The sequence below is a fragment of the Urocitellus parryii genome, chromosome 13, assembly GCF_045843805.1.
Source record: "Urocitellus parryii isolate mUroPar1 chromosome 13, mUroPar1.hap1, whole genome shotgun sequence".
Lineage (NCBI taxonomy): Eukaryota > Metazoa > Chordata > Mammalia > Rodentia > Sciuridae > Urocitellus > Urocitellus parryii.
In genome coordinates, this window is record NC_135543.1 from 11,486,907 (window position 1) to 11,487,179 (window position 273).

The following is a 273-nucleotide window of genomic DNA, read 5'->3' on the forward strand; positions in this document are numbered from 1 at the left end:
TGGGCATGTCCTCGGTGAACTCTTTCTTTCAACCAGGTCCTACTTCCTATAGTTTCCACCGCATCTCAGTAGTCCCTTGAGCTGTCAGTGAATTTATACACTAAGCCTCATTATTTAATCACTTCCCAAAAGCTCTGTCTGAACCCAGCTAGATTGGGGACCAAGTGTTTAACACAAGAGTCTTTGGGGCTACTTCATATCCAAACCATAACATCTCAGTTCAAGCCTGGATGCTGTGCTGCCCTGGAATTTTTTTTTAGCAAGATTAAGGAG